The sequence below is a fragment of the Carassius gibelio genome, chromosome B16 (genome assembly GCF_023724105.1).
Source record: "Carassius gibelio isolate Cgi1373 ecotype wild population from Czech Republic chromosome B16, carGib1.2-hapl.c, whole genome shotgun sequence".
NCBI classification, from domain to species: domain Eukaryota; kingdom Metazoa; phylum Chordata; class Actinopteri; order Cypriniformes; family Cyprinidae; genus Carassius; species Carassius gibelio.
Window position 1 is genome coordinate 17116267 of NC_068411.1, and position 21889 is coordinate 17138155.

The following is a 21889-nucleotide window of genomic DNA, read 5'->3' on the forward strand; positions in this document are numbered from 1 at the left end:
GTCTTGATCTTGAAAACAACCAGGTTAGGTAGATGTTTGATGAATAGGGTTAATGCTCTGTAGTCCTCATCTGAAGTCTTTCTGTCAATTTAGTAAAAAATCTAATAAAACAGAACAGAGTTTTATGCCTCAAGCCCCAACTGTAATGTCAAAGCCAGCCAAAAACATAGTAATGATCACTGAAAACACTGAGATGTACATACTGATGTGGCATAGAGAGACTTCTGTTCTAAATATGAGTCTTGTACAGTTTCATATCTGCTGTATGTTGTAGAAATGTGGTCAGATTTGAGCTTTTGTCCTCACAGAACCTTTCTCTCTCTCTCCCTCCTCGTGTGTCTCTTTCCATCACTTCTCCGTTCTCTCGCATGTTTCTCTCAGGGAGACTCCGTCTGTTTCTCCCCTCTGCTTTTTCGTTCTCCTCCCTCTTTCAACATCATACATGGAGCCCAGTCTAGTCCCCTGTTTCTTTTCATTCCATCTGCTGTAATTAGCAGCACTTTTTTAAAATGACCTCAATATGCCTGCATTGTGACACCATTCAATCTCAGCAGCTCTCACTGTCACACACACACTCGGTCTCTCTTTCTCTAACACACATACACACTTCATTTTTTGACTTCACATTAGATTGGATGAGGTGCTTAGGTCACGGTTAGGTATGTCAGCCCTGACTGAATGGTAAATTAGAGCAACAGTGGGGATGTAAATGAGTGTGTTGGTGTATCAGTGTGTGATCTGGCTCTACTGGTTGTAAAACCTATGAAATAATGCAGGAATTGACCTAGTTTACAGGTACTGTTCACACTAATAAGTAGCTTGGGGCAGAATACAAATTTGGCCTAAATCAAAATCCAATTAAAAACATAAACCAGCAGCAGCAGCCCACCTGCCTTAGAGCCTCTTATTTATTGGTACGTCTATCTCAATCTCAATCACTCACACACTCTTGACACATTTTACAGCTGTTGTCTGTGATTATATGAAAATCTTAAGCTTGTTTTTAAGATGGCGCACACAGTTCGATTTTTACAGCCATTGGACACCCCTAGATATGAGCATTTTGCCCGTATTTGAGTTTCACCCCAATGTAGTTTAAATACCCCACCTTCTGTATATACAAATATCTCTGTATATATAAATATTTTCAGTTATATTTTACTTATAGTGCTATATAATCATCATGCTTTGCGCCATGTTGAACATGGCTGTGTGACTGACTACAAACTCTGGCATTCATAAAAGAACAGAACTCACACATCCCCTATAAATTGATTGATTTTATCCCAGTACAGCCATGCAAATGCAAACATTTCAGTTTGATTAGTGATAAAGACTTATAATTTTGCAATACAATAGTGGTTCTCAACCAACCAGTGTTGCGCTTACCAAATCCATTAGCTAAAAGTGGTTGTTAGTTCCATTGTATTGGCAACGACGGAACTTGCACCCCAGGTTGGGACCTACTAGGGGACCTCAACAAACTTCCAAATGAGGGCAGAAGGATGATTTAGGCCATGTCCACAGGTCTTTTTCTTCCGTTTTGAGAAAATTCTCTGTCCACATGAAAACGCAAACACACGCTATGATGATGCACTGTCAAGAGCATGCTAGACCAACAGGTGGCGATATAATCTCAACTGTAAAGCCATGTTGGCCAATCAGCAGCCTGAAAAAGTTCAAAGTTGGCGGAGATAACAAAGCAGGCTCTGACATAAAAAGCCCAAAACTCCGGTTTTGCTTTCTACACGATAACACTGCAACCAGAGTTTTTGAAAATCCTCGCCCTGGCAGGAGTTTTCAAAAATGTTCAGTTTCAGTAATCTGGCACTGCATTTACGTGTGGACGAACGTCCAAAGCATGTAGAAAAAGCTGCGTTCGTGTGGACAGGGCCTTAAAATTATTCAAATTAACATATTATTAATAATACAATTTATTTTATTATTAATAGTTAAAATGAATCAGATTATGTCTTTGTGGCCAACATCATACAGTGTGAACATATTAGTTTTAACGTTAATCACACGTATTTATGCAAAACTTAAATTTACTGACTTTTTTTGCACTGAAGTTTGAGGAAAAATCTTGGTAAAATGTCCAATAACGGAGTGGAATAAACCAACATGCAAAGGGCATTTTGCACACACTGGTTTCGCGTGGGCCTGCTTATGCCTTGGTGTTTAACGCTACGGGATTATATCTGCGCCGCCATGTGCTTTTCCATTCATTCCGGAGTGCTCACTGTGCAGAGAAATTAAAAGTGCTTCTTCCACCCAGTTTCAGCGTACTGAGAAAGCTGCCTAACTGCATTAGCATCGGTAGCAGCATGGGGCCGGATATGTTACGTGATAAAGCCAAATTAAACTGGCTTATTTCCATGGATTAAGTTTAATAAGACTTCTTCAGCAAATGCCATTACACACTTTTCGGCCCACTGCACAGTATGGACATTAACCCCATTTTACTACAAGCCACAGTGTTTTCCCATTATTTCTACAAGATGTTTTCCAAGAAGTGTGTACTTAGTTTTGGTCAAAAAAACAAAGGTGTGTGGGGAAATTAGCCTGTGTGCTAGCATTATCTGTGTGTATATGTGTGTGTGTAGTCATCCCTCTCTTTCCGTAACTGCTCTGCAACACTGATAACACCCTGTTACCTCAGCTTGGACTAGTTATACAGCAAAGTGAAAGAAAGAGAGAGCTGATATTTAAGTGCTGTAATGCTGAATGTCGGTATGCTATACGTACACTTATTCTCATGGGTCAGAGTCTAAATGTAGCACAGCATGCTAATAGCGGTAATAGCTGTGGTCAATTTGCTGAATTTGAGTCTACAGCCAAAGCTGCACAGTCACTCCATCTCTCCTCACCGTGCACCAGCTAGTATTCTCTGGGTAGTGTTTTGACTCGGGGGTGTGATACGGCACACGTGTGTGTGAGTGTTCTACAACTAAACGTCTTTGTTTCGAGCTGAGCACGTTTGGTGTAAACAGTAAGAGAGGCGCCGTAGGCTATGAGGTAAAAATGAAAACAAAGCAACCAGACCACTGCCTCCTCATTCATCTTCTAAGAGAGTTATAGCTGAGTGTACCTCCAACTCGCACACATACACACACTGACAATTACTGAGCGCGGAGTGGGCAGTGATCCTAACGGCCCTACACTCTCGCTCCAGTGATGCGCATCCCAGAAAAAATACAGAACCCTCTCAGACGCATAATTGAGAAACAGGGTTGAATAAATACATACGGACTACCAGTTTTCCTGGGCGAACAAACAGTTGACGAAAGGATAGATTCTGTTTTCACATTCTCAGTGAATGCTTCATTACAGTTACATTAGGGGACTCTGTGGTATGTAATGGAGAAAAAAACCACTGTAAACACATGTGTAATATTAGTAGAGGTGAAGTGAGTTTGGACTCCATGGGGGAACAGCTCCACTCTGTTAAAGCGCAATTACAGAACGAGAGTGGAAAACATGAACTGAAGACAGCTAAAAAAAAAAACATTAAAACTACAAATCTGTATTGGTTAAACTGTGTGACCTATAAAATGTTGTTCTTGTGGTAACATCAAACTTAACTGGTGTGCAAAACTGGTTCAGCTGAATCAACCTGAGTACATTGGGTTTCATGAATGACATTTAAATGTTTAATCAGCTAACGTAGCTGTATGTATTTCCTTTTAGAAGTCTGTTACAGTGCTGTTAGGAATAATATAAGATAAATATAAGATCGGTTTGTGAATTGTACAATAAATTTGGTGTCAGGGTGAGGGGGAAGGGGGTTGTATAAGCATTGACATTTTAAAAAGAATTTCTATTTAATTTTAGAGCACAATCTGACAAGCTTTGTTGAGCATAAACCAAATGATCTTTTGGTGCCATTTAAAGACTTGTTAAAGGTGCTTTCAGTAGCTTTTTAGCTAGCATTAGCATCAGTGTTTATGTACGATAACAACTAGTACCACAATTGTGGTAGACCCTATGCTGCTGTCTATCAATGTGGTGTTTTAATGACTAATGAGTACTAAGATTTTCTGTCACCAGATCTTTCCACCATGTTTGCTGTGATGACGTTTACATTGTTTTTGTGTTTGTCCTTCTTTCTGTCTTCTACCTTTAGTTTTTACTTTGGTGGTTCAGATTCTCCTGTTGTCTCTGCTGGTGAAGTACAATAATACATGCTTGTCTAATTTTCACATTTTGCATAATCAAACAATACTACACTGTTGAGAATCTACAGAATGAGCGCTAATGGAAAGTACTTGAGCAAACAACTGTTTCTATGGTTTCCACTTCAGGCCGGGTGAACGTGATTTTTGTTTATGAGCATCTATTTAGGATACTGCTAGGTGAACTTGATGGTCTGACTAGAGTGTCAACTTTTAACACACTGAAATGTTTGAAAATCTTGTTTAAGGAAAATATACTTGGTGCTTTTTGTTTCACTTCATTCATCGTTCAAGGTGGGTCAGAAATGTTTCAGAAACTGCACACTGCGTAAGAGGCTAATAATGACACATTTGAAAGATTTTTAGTACTGACTTCTCCCTTTCTCTTTAGTTAGATTGTTAGTTACAGTAAATTTTGACCACATGTGTCTACGAGGTTCTTACCTCTTATGCTTGAAAATTGAGATTGTGTGCTCAACCTGCACTTTGAGGACTTTATAATAATGATTTATAAAGATGATAGGATTGTTTTTTTTTTAAGATTTGAATGATTTTATCCATTTTTGCTCAAAACACAGTAAAACCATACTTTATACGATTACAATTTAATTTATTTTAAAATGTAATTTTGTCCTATGAATTTTCTGCAGAATTTATGTTTATCACACAATAATGGTATTTTTTTCCCCAGAATTATCTGATGAATAGAATTTTCAAAAGCACAGCATTTAAATAGACATATAAAATGGTAACATGCTTTTACAGTCAATTTTGATCAATTAATGTGTCCTTGCTAAATTAAAACGAGTTTCTTTAAAAAAAAAAAAAATGTTAAAAAAAGAAAATAATTGTTTTTTTTTTTACTGACCCCACACCTTTGAACGGTAGTTAATGTGCACATATAGTCTGAATTACATTATAGCCGATTATTGTATGCGCAGGTCATTGCATAGCTGGTGTGTGAGTGTATTTGTTTGCATGCAAGAAAAAGCACAGGTGTGTCCAGGTGTTGTTCAGATGGTTCTCACACACACAGGTTGGTTCAAGTGAGGTGAGCTGGCTTCACGCTGTGCGTAGGTTAAAACTTTGGGATAAGCAGCTACTTTGCTTATTTCCTGTATTGTTATTAGTAATGCATAAACAAGGGATTTGATTGACAGGTGGATGGAAAGACTGAACAGCAAAGCCCATAAATCAGATAACAGTCTGATGTTTGCATATGCAAATTGCCCGGTGCATATTCATGAGTAAACGGAGAGATCTATCTAAGTGACAGAGAAGACCTGGTTCTCGTTCATCAACTTTGTGTTATCATTGAGTTGAAGCTGTTCTGCACGCATGTGCGCCGAGCTTTATGATGTTAGTATCTATGTGAAGAGCAGCAGTCTTTATTAATAACGCCAGTTCAACTGAGGCTGATGAATGAGGCAGTTGTGCATAACCACATCCACTTATCTCACCAATCACTTCTGTTTATTTATTCTTGGTCATGGTGAGGGGTTGCGATGAATGCAGGCGATGCCATGTAAGATGTTCCACACTCTTTTCTTTTCCATAGTGGCGTCTTTGCTTAGTCATTCATGATCACACAATTTATTCATTTAATGTTTTTAATACCCTCCTCACCTTCTGAGGCTAAGCCTGCCTTCATTTCATTCATCTCCTTTTTTATTCTTATTATGAATACCATCTCTTTATTTGTTTATTATTTCCAAACAGTGTCACACTCTCTATGAGCATGATGGAAGCAGTGATCCCAGCAGTCTTGGCACACTGTAATAATACAATAAATAATAGTTGCACTTATGTAGTTAGTTTCAGCATGTATGAATGGATAAACTGAAACATATTATTCATTACTATGTTCATGTAATGGCCAATAACCAATTAATTGTCAGTATTAAAATTCTGTTTAAATAAATACAATAAAAAACATATATAAATTATGCTATTATGTAAATTAAAACATATGTAAAACAGAGATTTATTTGGAGATTTGCTCATTATTACATTTAAAAGTGTTAATAACTTAAATAGAGGTGAACTGAAACTACAACAAACATATTTTTTGCGTACTCATTTGCCCCACTAGAAAAAATTAATAATTCCATTATTCCACTTAAGTGTTTCTGTGTCTTTCCAAAATACGGAAAATATTGATTATGTTCATCAGAAAGATGTCAAATTTGCAGTAACTCCCTCGGCTTTTGTTTTAGAAACACTCACAGAGCAGTGTTAATATGTAATTTAATACAGGAAAACACAAAGTACAGTTGTAAGTGTACATGAAAAAAAAAATCCAAAGCGAAAATATATATACAAAAAAAAACATAGCTAGATTACAATATTAATAACTATGGAAACATATCATCACAGTCTCTGGAAATGGTCTGTTTTGCTGATTTCCCAGCATGCTGTGCGGTATTAAGTAATTAATTTTTTGCAGTCCAAAGTTGAACAAACAAGGTTGTGTGAGATACTTTGGTCGAATGCTAAGAAAATGATAATCTCTGTGACATTTTGAGTTTTCTCAACTTTTCACTTTTGACAGTGCAGCAGTAGGAGGGGAGGATGTTAATGCAGATGGAAATGATGTGTATTTCGGGCCGCTTCTAGTCTCCAATTATTCACTTCAAAATCAGGCCAGATTTGACACACCTTTCATTACTACAACTCATGGTGATGAAACGAACAGCACTGTTTCTCGCCTCACACCGCTGTGTTTTATTATAAACAATTGATTTACATAGAAACACCATCTCTGTGGTCTCGTCATCACTCTTTCTGTAGAATGGCCACGATTCAATCCTCATCCAAATGTTGCTTTTCTTAATTTCCTGATTTATGGTTGTTACTAATCTGTAACGCCTCAGTTTTACAAGGCAAAATTCCCTCAGTACACCTCGAGAAAAACAGCTTAAACCAGCCTAAACTGGTCTCCATGTTGAAGCTAAGATAGTTTAGTTGGTTGCCCAACTGACAAATCCCAAAACCCTTTTAAAACCAGCAAATAATTATCCTAGACTTTTTTTCAGACGTTGATTTCTCTTCAGATCACACACGCAGACATAAACATGTATATACACACTAACGAATGAGCTTGTATGGTTGTGTGTGTGGTCCCCTCTAAGTGTATGTGTGTGGTCTCTTCATCTTCCTGTGTGTTTGTCCTTTGAAGGAGGGGAATTGAGCAGTGTAAATGTCCGTGATTCGAACAGGAAGAGCCGTGACTCCCGCTCATTTAAATCCAGCAGGCTGATGGAGGTGAATCGTTCAATGGAAGAGTCATCTCATCTTAATGAATAGAATAAAAAAAGAGCATTCAGAGTCTTTCATTCTGTCTGTCTCTCTCTCTCTCTCTCTCTCACCGTGATTCTCCTGTTACTCTGCTAGTTTGAGCTCTGGCACACAGAACAACAGCTATCTTACCCACAGACAGGCTTCAAAGCCTTCAAACACACACACATATAGTGAAACGCTGCCGGAGACTCATGTACACGGTGATATATAGACACATGACAGCAGGTTATATTCTCGTTAGTGTGTGTTCTATAAAATTGGATGATGTGGAGGCTTTCTGCCCTCTTCTCACATCAACAAGACACAACTGGCTCATGTGATCCATTTGAACACACACACACACACACACACAAGTAGGAGATCGAGTAGCACTAATCCAGACAGACAAGCTAATTCGGAAAGTATCGTATATGCAAATTTAAACGTGAAGAGGGTAAAAAGCAGAGGCTTTCAAGCAGGTTATAATCACACTTGCTGCTGCTTTGTGTTAGTTTAGTGTGACTGCCGCATGATCAGGGTTTTTAGCAGTGGTTAAACAACATTTTCATTAAGTTTCTTGTCAACGTCAAGGGTGGCAGAGGTTTAGGCCTGCATTAACTTTCTTGCGGTTTAATATGCAGAGACAACTATAAGTAAGCCATTTGTTGGTTGATTCCCACAAAAAAGTCTACTGTAAACACTGTGGAAGCCTCTCTGAGGCTTTTTCAAAACATTGCTCTGTTTGTTTGAGAATCCGACCGGGCTGGCATAGCAATGGCTCAGCTGAGTTTGAGGACATGGCTATATGTTTAGCTGACCAATAGCAGATGGAAGAAGTGTTTAGGAAACCAGTTTGAAAACAGTCATTGGCTGAATTTTAAGACATTTCTTAAAGACAGTGAATACCAGTACTAGTAGCTACATTCAAAATATTTTTATAAGGTAAAAATGTGCTGAATTAAATGGTTATTTAGTTTAATATGTTTGAATCAAATTACACTTACTAAAGAATATTTAAGAGTCTGTTTACATAGAAATAGCTTCTTATGGTTATTAACTGCCAAGAATGTGTATGCAACACTAATTTTCACTTAAAAAAATTAAAAAATAGATAAATCTCAGCTGCTTCCCATGCCACAGTTTTCCCATATTCGCCTTTTCAGTCATTTTTAATGGAGAATGGTGAGCTCTTGCTCTTTATATGAGGGTGTGTGTGTGTTTGCATGTGTGTGTGTGTGTGTGTGTAGAATGGGGGTTTTAATGGGGATTTTGACCATTAAAGCCATCATTAGCCGGGTCACGAGTGCGCCCTGTTCACCATAATCATGAACATTATTAGAGAATTAGCGAGAGTTGGAGAGTGAGTGTGTTTGTGTGTGTGCATTTGCACATCTTGGATGTTAATGGAGAGATTTTAAATGGACAAGCTAAATTATGACCTTGTATAATGGCCTTTTTTATCAGGCAATGTCAGACTGTGCTTCAGGAATGGGCCTCTGTCACACTGATGAGTACGTGTTTGTCTGTGTATGCGTTATTGTGTCTAATTCAAGTACTTTTTCTGCATATGGCAACGTTTTTTGTAGACTGTCAATCGATTGGAAGTTTTAAATTGTATTATTTACATAATATGTCAGTAAAGAAATCTAATTAGTTGCAATTTCATACCAGCAAGTCTGTATACCGATATTTGCTGATAAAAGCCCTGAAATAAAGATATCAGATGTTACATTATTATATTTTTAAATGTATCAACGTTTAAATGTATCAATCTGTTGAAATTGTATATTTTATTGTGCATGCACATTTTCCCTATTTTTAGACTTCGATTACCTTTAATGTCTAATGCTCACTTTAATTTAATCTCTAAAAACAATAATTTAATAACATTGTTAAATGTAATATTTAGCCAATCTAAAAATGAATATTCCCTTTTCATTCTGTACAATTCCTACATTTTCTTGAAGTGTTTACAATGATGAGTTTTTGGTGTTGTATTTTTCATTAATTTAGACTAGTTTTAACATTGGCCATTTGTAGGTTTTCGGCCATAACATAGAAATACAGAAATAATCTTAATATCAGCACATCTCTGCAGTATTTTTTTAGTTTGCTTCATTTCAGTGATGTGCGTTGTCTCTAGAAGCAGCCAACTATGGATTCACAGAAACATGAAGATGGTAATTAATCAAATTAAATTAACAGCTTAAATTGACAGCCCTTTTCCCTCCAAAATCTGTCTCGTTCCATTTAAATCAATTCATCCCAAAGCATTCTCTGACTGCCTTCCTTTACTGTGACACTCAGAAACTCCTCCATGAGCGTGTAATCCACAGAATACAAAGTGTACAACTGATTCTGTGAAACAAACTAGTTTCTGTGAGTCCTATCAGAAATGTATGTGTATGTGTGTACATAAGTCTTTACTTCAAAATCCTCTCTTGCCCGTACGTGGTGGCACAGAATATCAATGGCCTACTGCAGGTCCCGCTGTCTGAGTGAGTGTGTGTGTGTGTGTGTGTGTGTGTGTGTGTGTGAGGGGTGGGTGTGGGAGTGCAGTTGTTAGCATTGCAGGCTTATGGTAATAAATGCATTTTCACAGCAGTTAACAGAATTCTGTGTCACATCCCGGGAGAAAGACAGAGAAAGGAAAGGAGATGTCTAGAAAAGAAGGATTGAGCAGAACACAGGTAGATATTTATAAAGAGAAAGATGGAGGAGGAGCAGAGAGAGAAAGCAGGGAGCCCTTTTCTTATTTCACTCTGGGTTTACTGTCTTTCACGTGCATGCACAGATACATTAAACACACGCTCTCACACTAACACAGACTCTTGTTGAACCAAAGCAAGAGATCTCACAAACAACATTTGTGTGGGGTGTAAAACATCCTGATGAACTAAAGTTTAAGCATTTGTACTGTATCAGTTTTATCTATCCAAAAATAAGTGTACCTACACATAAGGATCTTTGTGTATGTGTCAAGTCATACCGCCCTAATTCTAATATCTTATGCCATATTTTATATAAAATACATGTATTCCATTCTGTGTACTTTAAATCCTATAACATATTTTTGACATAACACTTAAGACCTAGTGATATAAAATTATAATTAAACTCTATTTAGAATATTTCATTATTGCACAATGCAATTTTTTACTATTATCCCTATTTTTTTAAATGTCACTATGTATAATTTTAATGTATAATCTTTGAATTAAAAAATGCAAGATATTTAAAGTGTACCTAGAGTATACTTGCAATAGTTCCACTTTAGCACAAATAAATATACTTCAGTATGTGTCAAGTTGGACTCTCACACAATTAAAGTGCATTAAGCACAAAATAAGTTTCTACATTTCTCAGACTTTAAGTATAACAGTTTAGTATACAGTGCCTTTCGAATGTATTTATACCCCTTCATTGTTTTCACGTTTTGTTTTGTTGCTGCCTAATGTTAAACTGCTTTAAACAATCTACACTCCATACACCACAATTGTAAACCAAAAAATAAATAAAAAAATTATTAAAATGATTCTATTGTATAAGTATTTATACCCTTATCTGGGACAGTTGAAATTTAGCTCAGGAGCATTCATTTCATTCCTTACCTACCTATTTGTATTTTTTTGTTTTGTATTTTTTATTCCTTATTGTGTTTTTTGTTCTGCCGCTGTCATTATGTTGCACTGCGGAGCTTCTGTCACTAAAACAAATACCTCGTATGTGTGAATATACCTGGTAATAAAGCTCATTCTGATTTTTATTTTTATTTGGCTTGTAGATGTTACTACATTTCAAGTGAAGTTAACCTGTGGCAAATTCAATTAAATGGGTATGATTTGGGACGGCACACACATCTTAATAAAAGGTCTACCACCTGAAAATACATATCAGAGCAAAAACCAAGCAGAGTTCAGAAACAGGTTTGCGTCAAACCACAAATCTGTGGAAGAGTTCAGAAAAAAACATTCTGCTTCATTGAAGGGTCATAGAAGCATGTAGTCTCTGTTACCCTTAATGGAAGAAGTTTGAAACAACCAGGACTCTTCCTAGAGCTGGTCTTCTGGCCAAACTAATCTGGAGAAGGGCTTTAGTTAGTATGGTGACCAAGAACATGATGGTCACTCAGTTTGATCTCCATGATCAGAATAGGAGATAGAAGCAGTCTACAGAAGGACAAACATCACTTCAACACTTCACCGATCTGGGCTTTATAGCAGTGTGGCCAAACTCAATCCTCTCTTCAGTTAAGACACATTAAAACATGCTTGGAATTAAAAAAAAAAAAAAAAGCACCCAAAGGACCCTCAGACTCTGAGAAACAATATTCTCTGGTCTGATTGGCAGTCAATTCCTCAATTCTAAGCATCATGTTTGAAGGAAAACAGCTCTGCTCATCACCTGCAGAATACCATCCCAAAAGTAAAGTGTGCTTGTAGCAGCCTCATGTTGTGGGGCTGTTATTCAGCGGCAGGGACTGAGGGACTCGTCAGAGTAGAAGGAAAGCTCAGTGCACCAAAATATTGAGATCCCTATGCACACAGCATGAGTGGCTTATGGACAACTCTGTGAATGTCCTTGAGTGGCCCAGCCACAGCAAGAGCTTGAACCCAATCAAATATTTCTGGAGAAACCTGGAAATGTGCGTCTGCCCCCATCCAACCTGACAGAGCTTGAGAGGTGAAGAGATGAAGAGAAGGATGGCAGACAATTGCCAAATACTGATGTGCAAAGCTTTTCGCATCATACCCAAAAAGACTTGAGACTGTAAAGATGCTTCAGCTAAATATTTAGTTAAGGGTATGAATACTTATGCAATACACTTATTGCAGTATTTTAATTTTTTTTTATTTTTTAAAACTATGAATTTGTGACAATTCTGTTTCTGCTTTGTCAGTATGGTGTATTTAGTGTAGATTGTTGTGGGGGGAAAGTAATAAGTTTATCATAAGGCAGCAACATGAAAAAAATCAAGGGGTATAAATACTTTCACAAGGCACTGTAAGTACAATTACAGGGTAATTTTCTAAGCACGTAAATATGTAAATGTATTTCAAATACATATTAGTATTTTTTGTGACTAGGGTATTCATCTGTATATTTTATTTTTGACTATGTGTGTGTACTATTGTGCTTATCAGTGACACAACAAAGGTGTAAAGTGTTATTGTAATAATTGTACTTCATTGCTATATGGAGAAATTTGAGCTTTTACTGTAGTAATTTTAATTTCTAAGGATTATGTATTCCAACTTTGGTTAAAGTATGATGATTGTGTCCAAATTAAATTTAAATACAAATATCTAGCCAAAGGCATAATTGGAAGAATACTTTTAAGTGGAAAATTAACTTTAATTCTTAGCTGTTGAAATTTACTTAGAAACCTTTCACCTCATTCGCATTCATCTCATTGATGCACAAACTTGTGCAAAAAAGCCTGTTTAATTACAGTTTTCTCAATGTTCTAACTTTGAAAGACTCTAGGACATACCGAATGTTTAACAAAAAAGAAAAAAACTTGATTTTGTTAAACTCTAAATTCTGCAGCTGGGTTTAGTTGTTTGACACAATATAAATGACCTCTTTTTTTTTCTTTTTTCTTTTTTTTTTATAAATTAGTTTTTCTTGTTCAGGGCACACCAAATAATTTCATATTGAAATGAATTATCATTCATAACACTTTAACTTGTTTTAGTTGCTCAGTAAGATGTTACAAACGATTTTTACATCATAGTGACCAGTTACTTATGTACTTTGTACTAGTTGTACAGGAAAATGTCAAAAGTACTTTTTCCTTCAAAATATATGTACTTTGTGTACTAAAATTCAGTTTAATTAATAACTCTCCGTTGACATTACAATCTCCAGCACAAAGTACAATAATACTAAAGAAATATAAGAGCTCTAATATATGTTTCACTAATATGAACATATGCAAACTCACAAATCCAACACAACAGCACACTCCGTAACTGTATAAATCTCAGCCTATCCCTACAGTCGAAAATTACATTTACATATAAACAGTAAAGCTAAAGACACATACGCACAGACACTTCTGTGAAGGTAAACTCATTTAAAAGTTGAATATATAGTTTCCTCAGTATTGCAGTTGTCACAGGTCTGAGGAGCTATTTCTAACAGCTGTCATGAGTTTAATATAATTGAGAGAGGGAGAGGAGAGGAGAGGCTCGGGAGAGGGTTCATTAGAGAAGAGGGGGTAGCGAAAAAGAGAGGATGGAGAGATAAAGGAGAGATGGGAGAGAGGAAGGAAAACAGAGATGGGTAGAAAGAAATGGATAGAGGGATGGCATGTTGTTGCAGTGAGATCGGGTCTTATCTGAGGCTCAAAATGACAGCAAGCTGACAACACTCTGCAGCGCTGTGACACGAACAGACTTCACACACACACACAGACATACACACACACTGAGCAACAAGCTCTCACATGCACAATACGGTTGACACACATCATTATGCATGTGCACACATATACTTGCTCTCAATCACATACACATGACCCAAAGCGCATCATGGTTATACATGTAATTTTGTGTGTATAAGTGTGTGTTCTTACTTTCACACAGGAGCATTCACATTATGGTTCATAAACATAATTATGCAGACACACATATGTGCACGGCCAGGCACACACACACACACACACACACACACATGCGGCTTCTGGAGCCTGGGGTCATTATTTTTGATGTGATGTACAGCAGCTGGAACATGTAGGGGTCTTATATTCTTCCACTGGGACTGCAGCAGACCAGTGAAAAGCTTGTGTGTGTGCAGCAATTTATGATAAGAATGGTGCGCCGGCTCTGAATACATTACTTGATCATAATATTTCCGTATTTTCAACTATTTAATCTACATAATATCCTTTTGCTACATTTTCGGCTTTTTTGCTATGTGTGTGTGTTGCAGATGGGATTTATTGTATTTGAATGGGAAAGGTATAGTGTTCAGACTGTCTGGCCTATTTGAATTTGAATCAAACTGTGGAATAGTAGAATCGAGAGTGGACAGGGAAAGGCAGGAGGCGGGGGTGCGGCGGTGGTTAGTCTGGTGTCAGGACGGGGCGAGACGAGAGTGCGAGAGGGGCCAGACTGCCAATCAATTGTAATTATAATGTGGGTCAATTGTAATTAGTTTGAACTCTCATGTGACACTGCCACAGTGATATACAGTCAGCATTGCAGACCATATGCTGTGTGTGTTTGTGTTTGTGTGCGTCTGTCGCGCTCAGTCAGTCAAACGAAGGATATCGGAGACAAATTTGATGTGAATGCCTCTGAGATTTGACTTTGACCAGTTTTGGGGTCAGCAGATTTAAATACATTACCATGTCAAACACTGGTTGAGGACTTCATAGTGGGGCATTTGAATTCACCACTTTTGTTTGTCCTGCAAAATGTTGCTCCAACCAGCTCCAGAATACCTGCTTGGAGCTTTCTAATCCTGAAGACCTTTCCTGCATCCCAGTGTTCATACTATCCATCCTAAATGTTATGTGAGATTAGAGTAAGTGTGTCCAAAATCATAGTACAGTATTTTGAAAAGAGTATGCCAAAAGTACATATAAGTATATATATATATATATATATATATATATATATATATATATATATATATATATATATATATATATATATAGATAGATAGATAGATAGATAGATAAAAATGGCAGATATGTGCAACCAATGGTTAAGTAGAGAGGTTTAGATAAAAGTGTTTGACTTATTAATAATCAACATTGAACTTGGTAAAAAAAAAATGTAATTTAATGTTATCTGTGCTTTAGTCCATCTGCAACAACAATAGGAAGGTAGGAAGTTTAATTAAATAAAATGTGGAGGATGTTAACTGTGACAATATGATTGACAGGCCAGTTTACAGTGACAGGGTGCGTCTAAGTATGTGACAGGGCGGTGTATGCAACTGTATGATGTGATTGTACATCGCAAAGATTGCCTACGCTACTACTACACACTCAAGTACTACGAGTGTGTACTTTTTCATAACTTAAAGAGTACATACTTTAAGGGCGCTGTAAGTAAGCAAAATGGGACACAGCACTTGATTAGATGGTTCAGGTGTGTATAATTAGGGTTAGAGCTCTGCATGAGAGTGGCCTTCCAGGAGCCCTGATTTATACTACATCAAACATACATTTATAATCGTTGCAAAGTTGGTTCCTTATGAAATGTACTACATGGACAGTATACAATTTTAGACACACCTCAGTTGTTTTTTAGGCAAGATTCACCCTGAACTTTAAATCAGTTTCAATAGTTGACAGAACCTTTTTTATGGGTATTTGTTTCTCAGGGCCTAATTAGAAATGATAGAAAATCATGTAATTGTATTTTGTATAAAAGTATTAGTATTATGTCTAAAGTGTATTTAATGTGTTTTCAGTAGCAAATCATATTTCCCAAAAAAATTAAATAAATCTAATTAAATATTTCCCTTATTGGTGTTTAATCCTTCGTTTAACAAGCTCACAGCTTAGTGCACCAGAGTCCATTTCACACCCTCTAAAACATTAGTGACTGCTACAACATCTACTATAAATTAATGAATTACTTGTGATGTCTGCTGTTATTTTGCAAACAATACTTAAATGGTTTTAGAAAATTATGTTAACATATGCTAGCTGTTTTGGAAAGACTGTTAAAACAAAGATGCTTTTTGCCCCCATAATGGTTTAATAGCTGTGCTAACCAACAAAATTTTGACTTACCGTATTTTCCGGACTATAAGTCGCCCTTTTTTTCATAGTTTGGCTGGTCCTGCGACATATACTCAGGTCCGACTTATTTATCAAAATTAATTTGACATGAATCGAGTGAAATGGACCAAGAGAAAACATTACCCTCTACAGCCGCGAGAGGGCGCTCTATGCTGCTCAGTGCTCCTGTAGCCTACCGCTAATAAACATAGAGCGCTGTAGATGGTAATGTTTTCTCTTGGTTCTTGGTTCTAAATAAATGCGACTTATAGTTCAGTGCGACTTAAATATGTTTTTTTCCTCGTCATGAAATATTTTTGGACTGTTGCGACTTATACTCAGGTGCGACTTATAGTCCGAAAAATACGGTATTAATATAGTCATGTACTTATTAATATAGTCATGTATCACAAGGTGTGTCCCAACTTGCTTACGCATGCACTATTTTTGGCTATTTAGTAGTGTGAATTACAGTGGCCCAGTAATGATCAATACAAGGGAAACAAGCCGCCACACAACAAAATTAGTACAACACAACGGAAACAAGCCACAACACAATGAAAACAAGCCAAGAACACATTGGAAAAAAGCCGCAATACAATGAAATTAGCATAACACAATGGAAACAAGCCACAACACAACAAAATTAGCACAACACAATGGAAACAAGCCACAACACAATGAAATTAGCACAGAACAATGGAAACAAGCCGCTACACAACAAAATTTGTAAAACACAACAGAAACAAGTTGCAACGGAAACAAGCTGCAACACATCTAAATTTGCAAAACACAATGAAATTAGTCCTTTGCTTTTTAATTTTGCGATTTTGTTGTGTTGTGGAGATTTTGTTGTACTGTGGACTACTGGGCCACTATAGTACAGTGATCACATTAAAAAAGAAAAAGTATCAATTGACCTTCATTGACCAAAAAAAGTGTGGAATGTTGGGCACTTCACGCTCTTAACTTTTATAGGTTTCCTTTCGTATGGAAGGAGAGGGATAGAATACATACACTGGACTGTAGCGTACATCATTTGGGACACAACTATTGACTCAAACACTCGTTTACTTGATAGCTCACCAGAAAGATTAGCAATATTAATTGCTAAATTATCTAACAAAAGTGGCCATTGGAATATGTTTGTTACAGTCTGATTGTTTCAGTATTAATTACCCAGTCCATTTCACAGCTCCAGATACACATATCATAATAAAATCCTCCCTCAACCATTACCAGTTTCACTTGGCTGCCTATATGATGGCTGTATGTGTGTGTGAGAGCATGTGTGATTTTTTTAGACAAGTTAACGGAGTGTGAAGCTGCAAGAGCTGTCACTAACAGAGGCCGCAGCATTACTGGGTAACTGAATGGAGTGTATCGGAATCGGCTTATTTTTTTTTCTGGTTTTGACACGCCATGCTGACATAATTATACACCAGCCTCCAGTCAAAGACAGCACTAATGTAGGAATGAGGGGTTGGAGGTGGGCCCAAAACCCAGCTTTGTCACTCGTAATTAGTGATAAACTTTTCTTGGAGCCTGACTGGGCATCGACGTCTTGTTTTGAAGTTGGAATCAATCGAAAGTGTGCGATGCCCCATCAGGGATGTGAGTTTCCCACCAGCAACTTTGTCATTGATAATTAGAAGTGAATTTTTAATTTGTTATTGGGCGTCTGTTGCAGATTCCTTCCTCCTCCTGTTTACGCCCATCAGACACATTTTGGATTATCAATAAGAAGCAGGAAGCCTGTCATGGACTGGCATTTTATCAAGCCGAATGGTAGTGAATTTTGAACAGAGGAGAACTGGATGAGCTTAGCAAGTACATCACTTAAATCAACATAGAAAGTGCTAGTCACATAGCACCGTGCAGTTCTTTGATTTATATCCATCCTAGTCAGCATTACAGCTGTCTCCCATTGGGACAGTTAAGACTACATATAGCAGAACACATTTTTTTGGTGCCTTTACATACTTTAATGCTGTTAATAAATGAAGTGGTGTCCGGTTTTATTTCAGTGTCACACAAGGACCCAGTAACTACAGATGGGAGCTAGTGGCCTTGGACTTGGACCTTGGACCACACGTCTCTAGCTGATGTGAGGCAGGCTTGTTAGCCTGGGAGAAGATCCTTAAGTGGTTTTTGTGCTTTCTGTCATCGACTAACCACATAACAGAAGAGCCTCACACGGGATTTTTCACCTGTTTGCTATTTATAGTGAGTCCAAGGTCAAAGAATACCAGCTGCAAGCTGTGACTCGTAGCATTTCCCAGTGCATACTGTCTGCCAGGCTGCTGAAAGGAACATTGGATCTTACTGCTAGGTAGAGAAGCACTCAAAAAAAAAAAAAAAACTCATTATGTTCATTTTGACACAATGTTATATATTCACTTCCTTGATTTTGCATGCCTGCTTTATGCAGCTAAATTAAAGGATTAGTTAACTCAAAAGTTTCAAACCTGTATGGCTTTCTCTCTTCTGTGAATTGTAAAAGAAGATATTTTACATTTACATGTGCTTTTGAATACTGAATAAATTTGGTTGCTCTTTTCCAGATAGTTACAATAAGGGGGAACTGAAGCTTTTAGGCTTCATACTAGACATAAAAGATTTCAAAAAATACAAAAGTGGTTCTACTTCATTTTTTACTCATAATCTTCCAGTAACTAAACTCTTAATTTGAGAACCATCAGTGCTGAATCAATTCATTGCCGTCCTCTGATTTAAAAGAACTCTCTCATTAATGTTTCAAGAAGAGCTAAAACAGATTTTTTACTGTAAAAAAAATTAATTAAATTAGCCTATTATTAGTATTGATGTATTATTTTATATATTTTTACTTATTAATTATTAGTGCTGGGCAACGATTAACATTTTTAATCGACATTAATCACATTATTATGCACAAAACTGATAATGCATTCAAAAGTAGTGTACTGTGCACTTTTTTCATTTAAAAGTACTGCTATATACCCAAAAGTGCAATAACATTTGGTTTGCAACACACTTTTTTTAGAGCAGTATTCCTTTGACATAGTAGCAGTTCAAATATTTCTTGTAAATCTTAACTTCTAACATTAATGTATGATATAAAAATATATCATTGTAAGGCATGTTCCTGCAGGTTCAACATTACTGTCCAAAAATACAAACTTAACCCAATCCCTACCCCTAAACCTAACCTTACCAATAATTTATTCTTAAAATCAGAGGGAAATGATTGTAAAGCTAAAACTGAACATGTTGTACTTGATGAAATCACACTCACCATGTATATTCAGAGCCAGTTAGCAATGAACTTTCAAAAAAATAAAAAAAATAAATTCTTTTTTTTTATTATCTGCTTTAATCAATTAATTAAAAGATATATAATAATAACGCATTAACTTGCCCAGCCCTATTAATTATTATTATTATTTTATGTATTTGTTCATTTTTATGTAAAGGTATGTACAGTATGCTTCAGAAGTTTTTTGGATGTCTTAATACCTTTTAATTTTGAGTGACCAGCATGCTATCCAAAATATCTTCTTTTGTGTTCCACTGATGGAAATGTCAGGTTAGAACATGACAGTGAGAATATTATGACCAAAGGTTAATTTAGGGTGAACTATTCTTTTTAAGATGAATGCTTTTTAATATTACTTAATTCTTTGTTCAGCAAACAAGAACAGAAAAGTCAAATTTTTAACCTGTAATAGCTGTGTGAAGATGGATTGGTAATGGCTTGTCAACACACACCTCCGCAATAAATCCAGTATCTGAGCCCAGCAAGAGCTAGCCTGAGGCGAAAGTAGTGCCACGTCCCTTTGGGTAGGAGACTAGGCTTAAAGCCCTCAGAGCATATTGAAATGCCATGTTCGGCAGATCCCTCATTTGTGAAGCAGAAATCACCAACTAACCGTGCAGCGAGAGATTTTCAAATGGGATTTCTCACACTCTAACCTTGTAATGCCGGAATTTCAAATGAGATTTCGCCACCTGCTAGCGTGCTAGCATAAGGGGGGATTCACCTGCTGTATGGGGGGCAGGGTTTATCAACCATTAACTACTGTTCACACCAGCGCAGTTTCCCGCCAAACAGTTATCTCTACTCGCCCACCTGCCTTCCTCGCCGCTTTTCATAGCGAAGCTTCAGCTAGCAGATATTTGCAGTACAGCATAGCTGACCTCACCTGCTATTCAAAGAACCGTTATACCGATCTTTACCACACTGCCAAACTTTACTTTACACTATGTGCAGGCAGTGCTATCTCCTGTTGGATTAGCTTGCTCTTCAGATGCTTGTCAGATTAGCTATATGGAGCAATGGATATGCGATCCTTGTGAACAGAAGTGTTTATTTATGTTGGCCTCGGTGTTGATTCTTGATAGTATGTTGGTTTCTATCTGTGTACTCAAGCTTGAACGGGAAAAAGTCAGTGTTATTGGTCTCTAGCAAGTTTAGGGAGGTAACAACGGTTTCTTGAGAATTCAAACAAACCTGATTCTCTAATCAGTGTTCCCACTCTTCCTGGCCACAGACTTTTCCATGACCTTTTCAGTGATTTATTTTTAGTGGAAAGTATTTTGTAGAAATCATTTTATAGACATCGACGGACTGATTTATATCTCTAAGTCAGCCTTATGAATAACTTGTTTAAATTAATAATCTTATTAAGGTGCAGATTTCTCCAGATAGATCTTCAGCAGACAGACTGATGTTATCATGCTGGTTTGCAGACAAATTGTATTTTACACAAGCATTCACTTAAAGCAAAAGCTGGAGGAAAAAATACAAATATTGTATTAAATTATCCATCCATTCTCTAAACTGCTTGTCCTAAGGGTTGCAGGGATGTTGGAAAATATCCCATCATCTCAGTCTGAAAGCATTATATTATATTATATTATATTATATTATATTATATTATATTATATTATATTATATTATATTATATTATATTATATTATATTATATTATATTATATTATATTATATTATATTATATTTCCATTACTTTTCCAGATTGTCCTTGGCCATTCCTTGGAACCCTGTCTCATGCTCCAACACTATCAAAAATAATGCTTTCAAAAACAGAAACATTAGTTTCAGGGCCAAGATTTTATATTGACACAACACAGTTTGTTTATTTGACAAAAGTGACAAAATAATATTAAAATCAAAGATTAAAGTTATTAATAATAGCATAAGCTCTATTATGCAAAATTATTATAATGACAAGATAAAAAAAACTGTCAACCTAGTCAGAACAGATCTGCAAATTACACTGCCAAATGCAAAATGTTTTCATGTCCCGCAAATAAAATTTTGTTCTCCATTTTTTAACCAACCAGTGCAACAATCTGAAGAGCCTATAATATAGCATGAAGACATTTGTTTTTTAAATAATCTTAAGTAGAAGTTTAAGTATAAATGCATTTAATGACCCCCCTTTGCTCTGATGTTGTAGTATTTGTATATGTTTGTGTATGTATACAGGAGCAAGGACTCTTATTTTGTCTTATGCTGACCGACGCATGTACGGTTTCATATTTTGACAACATTGCATGCGAGTTTTCAAGTGTGTTACATTGAAACACACTTGCAGAAGCAAATGCAAATCCAAATCCACAATGTAAATAAATACACATTATTGGGGTGCACAGATATATATCATCTTTAGCCAAGAAGACAAGAGGAA

At 36.6% G+C, this 21889-nt stretch overlaps 1 protein-coding gene across 1 annotated transcript in view; it reads left to right on the forward strand.

Moving 5' to 3' along the window:
* LOC127975202 (ephrin-A3-like) overlaps positions 1 to 21889 on the forward strand; it is a 57764-nt gene that overhangs the window by 989 nt on the left and 34886 nt on the right. The window lies entirely within an intron of this gene.